The 10349-nt window shown below is 37.6% G+C and overlaps 1 long non-coding RNA gene across 2 annotated transcripts; it reads left to right on the top strand.

Annotated features, from left to right (window-relative positions):
- Positions 1-575: 575 nt before the first annotated feature.
- Positions 576-9223, top strand: LOC118245828 (uncharacterized). 2 transcript variants are annotated; one of them, XR_004777981.2, is made up of 5 exons: positions 576-913; positions 1108-1305; positions 3915-4036; positions 6968-7147; positions 7944-9223. It is a non-coding gene; the product is annotated as an uncharacterized LOC118245828 (long non-coding RNA). The 2 variants fall into 2 exon arrangements; XR_004777982.2 differs by lacking the exon at positions 3915-4036 and having other exon boundaries at positions 581-913.
- Positions 9224-10349: the final 1126 nt, after the last annotated feature.

The raw sequence follows: 10349 nt of genomic DNA, 5'->3' as shown, positions 1-10349 counted from the left end.
AGGTGGACTAGAATTTAAGACATAATGGTTGCTATGGGTTTTTCAGGAGAATTTAAAATTTGATAGAAAAAGTGTCATTCTGATTAGATTCACTAGCTGCAGAGTACAATTTCTGTAGGACTGGAGTGATTTTGGTTGGATAGGTTTTACTCCATATTATGAAAACAGCTTTCTAGCAGACAAAAATTACACATACAAGAACATAGCATAACATAATTGAATAATTATATGTCCCTGCTTCCCATGTATTAAGCTATATAACCAGACTTTCCTTTACAAGAGAGTTAAGATCTTCAGTGAGAGTTGTATGTCACAGACAATAAATACATATACTGGGGAAGAGGTTAAGTTCATCAGGAAAACTACTTAGCAGACAGCATGGTTCTTCTTTCAAGCTTCTGTCCCTTCCAACCACTGGTGAATTACAGCAATGCTTAGGCAAAAGAGGCAGCAACCATTTATCGTTGATTGTAAAAGTATTTTTACTGCTGAAAGTATCATTCAGGACTGAAAATGTTTGGTTCACAAAGAGTTATCTGTTCTGAAGCAGTCTGGTGCCTCTGAAACACAAGCTGCCAGCAGTTCCCGGCAGCGAGCTGGACGAGGACAGCTGAGGGGAATGTCGGGAGGAGCTGAGCTCCCAGGAGACAGCACGGAGGGAAAGCATTTGGTGGTGGGGAACCGTGACCTGAGCCACTGGAAACCACGGGCAGGGAGACACATCCTACTGCCTGCAGTCACGTCCTTTCCAAGGAGATCAGCAATTCTTGTTATTGACTTCCCATAGGACTTCAGTAAGCACAGAGATTTTTTCTTCTCATCCACTGAAATCGGCTGCAGAAGCAGAAAGAGTCTCTGGACCCCTTGGGAATGCTTGTTGGTGATATAAGCAAAGGCACAGAATTATACAGATGTAGGTATTAGGTCCCTTCTTGGATCAGTTTTGTTTTATTAGTCACATTTAAAGCTGCATCATGCTGGTCACTTGCCCTAAGCCACACAGTACAAATTAAGAAAGAAAAGAAAAAAAAATGGCATTCAGGGAAAAAATCTCAGAAGTAATTATTTTGGGCCAGTCAAAACTTTTTTTTTTTTTTTCTAACATAGGAGGATGAAAAAAGACAACAGATTTCCCTGTGGCATCTTTCTGTGCTTCTGCTGCAACAATTAAGTTAACGTGTCACATCTGCTATACATCCTAATGAGGGGAAATAGGAGGGATTCTGACCCAATTCATCCGAGAGCAAGAGATCTGAGATGCTCGTTTCTATAGCCCTAGAAGCAAAAGCCATTATTACAGCTGAGGTATGTGACTGGTACTTACTTTCTAGACCTTTTTTCTGTACCTGCAAGCAGTTCTCATAATTTAATTTTCTTTCCTCTTCCTATTCTAGCATCTCTAATGATCTTCTTTTTCATAGAATAGCTAACCTAATAACAAACAATTGATATCTACCATACAGTTATGTGTATACGCATCTCTGTATATGTCTACTAAGGCACCATCAAGTAAGGAAGCAAAAGTGGGATCACAAACTAGTCAATAAAATGAAGAAAGTGTGTCAGATTGCCAGAACTGTTTCTAAAAGTGATAATAGTTTGAATTTTTAGACTTTCCAACTAACAGCTTTCACTTTTGAAAAATGAATCTATCCCTCAGAATAGTTGGAAAAAAAAGGAAAAAGAAAAATTTGGCTCGGTTCTGACTGCAGCTCCTAAAAGGATCATTCAGCCTAATCCTGTCTTTAGGAAAAACTAAAACTGTGATGCCAAATTTTGGTTTCTAGTCTAAAAAATATATATAACATGCCAAAAATGTGTCTAAAAGAAGTAACCTGCCTGAGGTTAAAATGTTTTCCCTGATTTACAATGTTTGGTTAAAAATGTATTTAGGCTGATGACAAGCAAAGCAGGGTGTAATTTAATTTGAAAAGAAATTACTCTAATGCTGTAAAACTCACTGAGAAAAGTCAGATACATAAAAGGTGAAGAGAAACGCTGACAAACGATAACTATCACAGTGCAAGAGAGTAAAACAGCTTTAAATAATGTGCATATTTTATGAGGTACTCTTTTTTATAATTCACAGTAGAAACATGTATACTTTGCAAAGTCTAATCATGGCAATCACTGCCAGTTCAGCAAAGGTTTATAAATAGCTGTATCTGCATAAAGCAACTGCAGTGGGCTCCATCCCATATAGAATTAATAAATTTACAGATGGAGCTTCTTATTCCAACACCTCTATTTAGGTGTCTGTCCTCTCCTCTGGATGTGAGTGAGGTACTTAAGTTCCAGTTTCCACTAACTGAGCTGTAGATACTGGGCTAATATCTACAATTACTTTCCATCAGCTGGCTAGCTCTTTAGATTTGGGGAAGGGGAAAGCTCCATTGCCGGAACAGGCCTTTTTGATCTCTGTTCAGACATTTTCAGGTAGTCTACGTGGCTGCAGACACTGCTACAAGAAGTCATGGACCAGATTTGCTAGCCCCCAGCTAATGCCTTTGGTGCCCCAGGGCATCTCAGTTGGTTCTGTCTGCCAAAGTTTAGTTAACTGAATCTCACCTTTTGTTCACTGGGGCTACTAGAGGCTCAGTTCAGTTGCCTAAATAGAAATGGGCTAAAATAGGCCATTTAAGAGGACTCAGGATATCAGGAAAATCTGCTCAGGTCTGGCAAATGTGGGCCAAGCCTTATGGGAGACCCACATGGCGATGGACAGGCAGGCAGCCAGCAGGCAGAAAAAAGATCTCACCTAGGGCGTGTTAAAAGGCACTAGGTGGCTAAGCTGGAGCAGTAAATGTCTGATATTAAACAGCAAAGAGGAGAAGAGAAAAATGTAATCTACAGCATGTATTATAATTTTGGCACATCTGCCTTTTCCCTCTGTATAGGTTCTGGTAAAATCTACTGAGTTCAAAGGAAAATCTTTATATTTTAACAAAAACAAATGTAGGTCCAAAGAGACTGCAACACACTGAACTTAAATGGAGATCTGTGTAATAAAATGCCAGGCTAAATGTTCTGCTTTGGCAGCCCACCTGTTATAAGTGACATGTTTGGAAGGCTTGTGTTGGCAATGCCTTGATACAGCTTCTGGGCAATTATAACAGAACCACATTTCTGTACCCAGTCCTTTTGCCTATATATTCTTATGCAGAATACCTGGAAATGACACTGGCTTACTACTCTACTTACTATGTTATTTTACTGTCTTTTTCAGAAAATCTTTACAGCAACAAGAAAATTCTCCTGCCTGAGCAGGTCTCACTCCAGAAGCCTGGAGGTCCACAGGCAGAATACTGCTTCTGTGTTTTGCTATACCAAATACAGTTATCTATTTTGAAAGCAAGGACAATTCTATTCTTTTAAGCAACTTCAAAACATGAACTGCTTTGTCACCTTTTGAAAAGTGTGTGTGTGTGTTGCTCTTTGTTTTTTGGTGTGTTGTTTGCTTTTTTTTTTTTTTTTGCTTATAACAAAGAGAGACATCCAAGCTAGTTTTGTGATTCCTACTGGACCATAGTGTAGTTATATTCCTCCCTTAGAAGACTCATAGAAGAAAAGTGAAAGAGTGATCTTTGTTTAATGGTTTATTAAATGAAAACTAAATAAATAAATAAGGGGAAAAGCAGCTTGGTGCAGAAAACACCGTCTCTGTCTCTCTCCCTAAGGCATAGATTTATAAAAAATTTATTCCAGATCTCTGATATTTAAGCAGCTGGACAGTTTAGATCAAGTAGTATGTCTGTACTTACCTAAAATTTAGTTTCTATCTGTCAGAAAGCAAATAAATCATTATGCACTGCCTTACTAAATTAAATTGCTGCACTAGATTCTTTTTCCTCCTTAGTCCAGATTAGATTTCTATGAATTTCACCATAAAATAGTGAATGGCATTTGTATTTTAGTACTAGTCCAGACTCAGTTGTGAAGAATTTTGCCATCAGGAAGACCTCACACGGTCCGACTACAGATGTTCTCAAAATAGCAGATCTTCGTGCAAGTCATAACTATGCCACGGTCATACTAGGTGAGAAGAATGCATGGTTGATAACAGATACATACATTTTTAATGCTGTTTATCAAAAAGGAGTATGCCATCAGTGCATAGGGCAAAGGCTTTCAGTGGTGTTTAATAAGATCAGCTTTATACTTTACTGTGAAATTGAGATAGAATTAATTGCTGAGGACATGGTCAATGTGAGGATAAGATTGTGCCTTGCTGAAATAAGAACTGGAGGGAAGAAAATATAAAGGGAAGTACCAGCAGTATCCAAATGAAAATAGGCTTTTTAGCTTTAGTTTTTGGGAAAGTAGAATACCTTATTTTGATTTGGAGCAGATTCACCACTCGGCTAAAACTTCAGACTGAAGATCTCCTCTTGACCCATTAGAACATGATAAAAGACTTCACAGGGAGCTGAAACAGCTATTGAAATCCAAACTTCATTATCATTTACTTTCCCACAGTGATCACCCCGTAACAAGAGACGGTATCCTTGCAGGCTTTACTACTTGCCAGGGTAGCGCTGCCACCTGTGCAAGCTCCCTGCGTCACCATCCTCTAGGGGAGAATTCATGGGAGCAGAAAGTCTCACCCTGGTGAAAATCTGTCGAGATGTCTTTCAGCTCAGTTACGGTAGCCCTCTCTGCAGCACGTATCACAGTTGGAGTCAACTGAGCATCTAACTGCTCGGTGTGGGCAAAACCAGCAGCACTACTCTTGCACTCATTCATGTTCCTTTCTGTTCATTAGTTGTATCTTTATCACTTCTGAAGACTCAGTCTGACCTTCTAACACAGAAACTGAGACTGCAATAACTTGTAAAGCACCGGGAGGAAAGCCACAGCGTGCTGGTTTGTCAGACTGTAATGTCCTAACTCAGTTTCTCCTCCAGAAAGGGGTGATTTCATTCCCATTATCAACATATCCTCTAAATTCGTGCTAAACTAATACTTCTGAAAACACCTCTTTTATGTAATTTTTTATATTTCACAGACTGAGTATCCCAAACTTTGTTTGAGTCCCAAATGTTATGTTCCTGTCCCTAGAGGTTTAATTTCCACTACCTGAAGCAGTAATGCCCCACCTCTGAACCACATGCATTTCATTATTTTTTTTTTTATTTTTTTTTCCCCTCTGTTTTTCACTTGCCAGTGCATACAAATGAAAACCTAGGTAAACCTTTTCAGGATGCTAATGGATAACTCTCAAGTTCCCACGACAGTGCTAGCAGGGTGCTAAGCTATGAGGAGAAAAGGAGGAAATTAGCCTGTCACTCTGGGAAAGCAATGCCTACTGATACAAGGAGCAGTCTAATCTCAGTAGCCTTTCCAAACAGTTTACATGAAAAAACAACAAACAGAGAGAAGGAAGAAAGAAAAGGATTTTTGTTGTAAATTGACAGGAATGACTGTATTGGGTTTCTGCTGATGAGATCTCTTTGCAGCAAAGGGTTAGAAGGAATAAAAGAGTCTTTATGCCTTATTGGGGTGAGAGAAAACGAGACATAATGATGAAGCTGAATATGTAAGCAAGCTTCTCAAAACCTATGCAAATGTTCAGAGACTTACACTTCATGTTTCTTGATATCCACCAGCTTATTTTTCTGGTAATTCTGGTGGAATTTTTTCTGTACACAGCTCAGCTATTTATGATAGTCAGAGATTATAACAACTCAATATGATATTTTAAATGCATATGAAAAATTATTAAAAGCTAACTGGATTCTGGATAACCATACCAGTAGCATGCTTGCAAGAGCAAACTATTTTAACATGGACCATATAAATCACATTTATGTATACAATCCAAATACTTGGGATTTACTGCATTACCAGTGTGCAAAATGAAATGCATTTGAGAAATCCTTGGAATAAAGAATATATTTACTACGGATAGACAGCACAGAAGAGAGATAAACTTCTAGATGATCTTTTGGACATGTGATAAATGTTCAATTGGGAGATGGCCAAAAACCGAAGATTTAAAAAATAAAAATGCAAAATTCCTTATGTCATTCTGTAACCACATTCCTCAGAGATACAGAAAAATGTTTCTATTGGAGTACTAGCACTTATGAAAACACTACGTCAATAAAGATGTGAAACTGATTTGATGAACTGGATAACTGGTAACACAAATCTAAGAGCATAATTCTTGAATATAATTTCATAAAGCAGTGAGAATGTCAAAGATTAAGTCTGAGGAGGTGACTTAAAGCTTTCAATGTAGATCATAATAACCCACACATCTCAATTCAACGTTCTGCCCTCAGGAACATGCTGGACCTGTGGTTCCACAACCTGAAGTCTCTGGCAGCAACATGGGTTGCAGGTGTTCCTATTCCTGCCTTTTTCTGAGTTCACTTAGCACAGTTTGTTGAATGGATAGATTGAGAACAGTGTTAGAGAGCCAAACAGTTTAAAATAATTACTGGCACATTTTTATGGTTTGGTTTGTAGCTTTTTTTTTAGTTCAGGTCAGACTTGTGCTGAAGCATGGGACAGGATTTCCCCCAGCCACTACTGCCATTTCAAACTTTGTTTTAGAAAATTTACTAGCCTGTATGTAGAAACCTAGTATAACAAAGCTGTTGTGTTGCTAGTTGAGAAAAAAAGACACTACATTAAATAAATGCATTAGAAATGGTAAAAGTTAATTATCCAGACGAATTTTACAGGTTCGAATGTCATCTTTGTCTTTTACTCTCATTCAATCACCTCCTATATTTAAACAAGAAATTTCACTCTGTAGTTGATCATCCTTTGCTGATCCGACTGAGTTTAACCGACCAAGATAATTTTAATTGATAAGTTTTACATTATTTTTAACTCCAAGGATCTGTGTGTGACCTTCAAAAGCTAATTTTAAAACTTCAGGAAAATTTCCACTGTATAGATATCCTCCCTGCATACCAATCTTATTTCATTCATGGGAAATGTTTTCTCCTGTTTACAGCTCTGTGTGACCATACCGACTCCTGCATCTCGGAGAAAGAACATCCCACAACCACCTGTTGCTGTCCAGTCCTTTTTAGGGTACTGGACATGACAAGAATGGACCAATATCCTGTTTGGAAATGCTACTTTGGAGAACTTTTGCCAGTCATCCTAACATCTTATTTAACATGAGAAAAGTGTAAAGTATTTTATAATAATTGCAATAATTAATAAGTAATTTATATGTTTTAAAACTGTTGCATAGAATTAGGTAAAAAATGTGGCTAATGACTCAATCTCAATTTTGGCAAGCTCTGTAAGGGTTTTCTACTGGTATTTCAGATAAAATGCTCTTGGCTGTCAGTGGGGATGCTTTCTTCTAAACAGACTAACACTCAGAAGCAGTCTTCAAAAGTTTGATCCAGAATAATTAATTCATGTCTCTTGGTAAAGAACTCTTCCCATCTGGTGTTCCCTATGATTAATAAACTTAATCAAGGTATCGTTGTTACCACATCTTGCAACTGCTAGCTAACCATCAGTGTAACGTGTCTTCTGTGTAAAGATGTGTTTAGAATTGCTGGTTGGCCTGAGTCAAAGCCAAACAGAGGTCTTGCCTGCTCATGGAGTAAACACAGATTTTTAGTAAGATAAATATAATGTCTGGCTAATGACTTGGTAGTTAGGGGTGCTACTTAAGACTATGTGAACAGAGGACTATTGGCTTTCTAGCATTAAGTCAAGTACTAACTTGTCTGTATGATTTCTCAGTAAACAAACAGAGAGTTTAAATTCTTTCCATGTCTCTTTGTTTGTCATACATATATATTAATGCTACTTAAGTGTCTTTATTAATCATCACCTTTCAAGTACCCACTATCTTTGGAACTCTGTTATGCCCAGGAATAGCTTTTTGCAACGAGTTTCAAATATGATTTCTGAAGAACATTGAAGTGTTTAATATGTTTTGATGAATTCTTTATCTTTTATTGCAGTAATTAAATCAGACAAGTGGAAGAGAATCTGCAAATGCAGAAGTTACAATAAATAGGTGATACAGCAAATAAGAGCTACTAATTCAAACCCACTCGTTGACAATGTGATGCAGATGTGAAATAAAGCAGAGCCAATGCACAGGAGGGACCAGATGGAATTCCTGCATCACAGCACAAATCGCCATGGGAAACATCTGGAAATTATCACGAAAAAAACAAACAAAGAGGTCCCCTTAACCTTTAGAGCTGGTTAATCACAAATCATTGATTGGAAGTACCTGGAGAGTAGAGGTACAGCAGATATTGTGAATGGAACTAAAAGAAGAAAGGCTATGACAGTATTTCATATCTGCTGTATTTTGGGTTGGATATAATGTCCTCAATGGGAGACTGAGCATTACCAAGATGACATTGCGTCTCCAAGGCATATGTGAACAAGGCAAAAGAAGGGTGTTTGCCAAGCTTAATTAAACATATCCCAACACATTAAAACAGATAAAGCAGACAAGGCAGCATAGAGATCAAAAAGGGCTGAACAGTTCAAGTTGGATACATGGGTATCTTTAGTGCCTGTACGTGGTGAACTAAATCAGCATAGATGTGAGCGTGCCTAAAGCACATGCTATGAAGGACACACATTGTCACCTTATGTCTCTGCTCCTGCCCAGGTACCTTCTGGGGCAGAGTGCTGTGCGGCTGAGGGATGCCCGTATACTGATAAGACGTTCTAGGTCCTCACTCTACATTTCAGATCATGCTCTGAAAGCCAAACATCTGACGAATAGGCAACATCCCACACAACTTGCATATGTATTCAGCCTTCACTGGTCTTGGCCCTACACCATCTATGGTTCAGAGATTTTCTGAATGGTCCGGGAGCACACACAAAACATGCTTCTCTTGGTTTCAGTTGCACCCTGTATTATTCTGGAATTCTGGTTGTTTTTAGGGTCTGTCCCTGCCTAGACCAAAGATACCAAATGAATGCATCCAACCCAAGATCTTTTACATGAAGGAAGAAGCATAGCTTTGAGTAACAACTTTTGAAAAATGTTGTAATAACCAAAATGGGAAAAATGTAGGTTTCATTTATATGGTCAACTCAAATAAAACAAATTAGGTCTCAGTGAGTCCATTATTTCTTTACCAAATTTATAGTTCCCATATGTGAGATTTGTCATGAGTATGGCCAAACAAGCCCTAACCACCCCTGGTTTAACCTGAATTTAAATGCTCTTATGTGCTTATTTTTATAGAAATAAAATCTCTTTGGGGTTACCTTATTATTTTTCTCTCCTGGCATTTTTTATGTGTGAAACATTCTGGGCTGTATACTTTAGCTTTCTTTTTCTAATTTAGCTTTAGTAATGGGGCAAGAATTACTCTATAAAACTTTGCTGAAGGAAAAAATAATGTCTAAGAAAAATATTATCTGAAGCAAAGAAATATGAAAAGTTTGAGATATGACACCACAGCTTGGGCCTGACATTGTTCTCTTTTGAAAAAAAAAATATTATAATATGAATGGTAGCAATTACATTTTAGATTGCATCAATATTCACATGACCAGAATTTGTTCTGGTTTGCTTTCTAAGTTTATTATGATGCTCAAGATTATATATCTGCTTGTGATGCATTGCCATATAATGAAATCAATAAAAATGTAATGAAGAATATTATCCTTTCTTCACCTATCTATTACAGGATTTTGTTTCCAGTATGCCCTTTGCAATCTTGTAAAAAGCATGTTTATTAGTATGGAGCATTGAGACACATCATACAGCAATGGCAAGAGGAGTATACGATTTTACCTTCTCTGTTCCATTGTTTCTCAAAACTACTATCTGTCAGGAGCTGACAGGGTAACTTTAATATGTCCACAGTTAATATGGAAAGTAAAAGATGCATAAGGTTGTATTTGACAGAGACAACTTTTTCACAGAAAAGTGGATTTATTTATTTATTTATTTTATCTTCCTTAATGCTTTATTGGCTCTAATGACAGATGGGACAGGGATTAGGCAATTTTACTACCGTATTTTAAGAACGTTCTCAACAAATATTTTCAAAATATTCAACAAATATTTTCTGTCCCAAGGAGAGTTTGGTGATAGATTTGTTTCCAGGTAGTCCCCAGAAACTGTTTGCTCCTGCTCTTATCAGACATTCCTGAAAGGGAATGACCTTAGAAAGGAAGAAATGCAAACATTCCTTTTAGGAGTTCAGTGAAGACTTAAAAAATTCTGAGACTTAAAAATTCTGACAAAGGAAAATTCCCCTATAAAGGTATTTGTAAACAGAGTCTAAGCAGGGAAAGTTGTCCTAGGACTCAAGGTAATAGGTGAAGACAGAGCCAATAGCACTGAGGTGCTAGAAAACACCTTCATCAGTGAAATATGCAAAAGA

Source organism: Cygnus atratus, chromosome 1 (assembly GCF_013377495.2).
Source record: "Cygnus atratus isolate AKBS03 ecotype Queensland, Australia chromosome 1, CAtr_DNAZoo_HiC_assembly, whole genome shotgun sequence".
In the NCBI taxonomy this organism is placed as follows: Eukaryota; Metazoa; Chordata; class Aves; order Anseriformes; family Anatidae; genus Cygnus; species Cygnus atratus.
The sequence above is the reverse complement of the archived record's forward strand: the minus strand, read 5'-3'. Positions and strand labels throughout refer to the sequence as shown.